Raw genomic sequence first — 395 nt, forward strand, 5'->3', positions numbered from 1 at the left:
ACATTAATTTTAATTGTTTTTGTAACCACTAATACATTGATACCTTCATAATTATTAATATATTAATTTAGACATACTCAACGTTAAAAATAATTAAAAAAACTAAATTAAATTAATTTAATAATTAATTTATTAGTTTATTTAAATAAGTGTCTAGAGTAGTTTGTTCCGTCCTTAGAACGCAACTTTCAAGAATTAAGAATCACGGCATCAGAACATTATTAATCAAGGAGTTTGATGCATCCATTTTTGGAGAATCAATCAAATGAGCTTTGTAACTACTAATATATTAATCTCTTTGTAACCACCATATTATATTGATTCACCTCCTTAACACTGAAAGCAATTTAAAGGGAGTCCAGATAAAAAATAAAGTGGAATAATTTATTCTGATT

Source organism: Arachis duranensis, chromosome 8, assembly GCF_000817695.3.
Source record: "Arachis duranensis cultivar V14167 chromosome 8, aradu.V14167.gnm2.J7QH, whole genome shotgun sequence".
NCBI classification, from domain to species: domain Eukaryota; kingdom Viridiplantae; phylum Streptophyta; class Magnoliopsida; order Fabales; family Fabaceae; genus Arachis; species Arachis duranensis.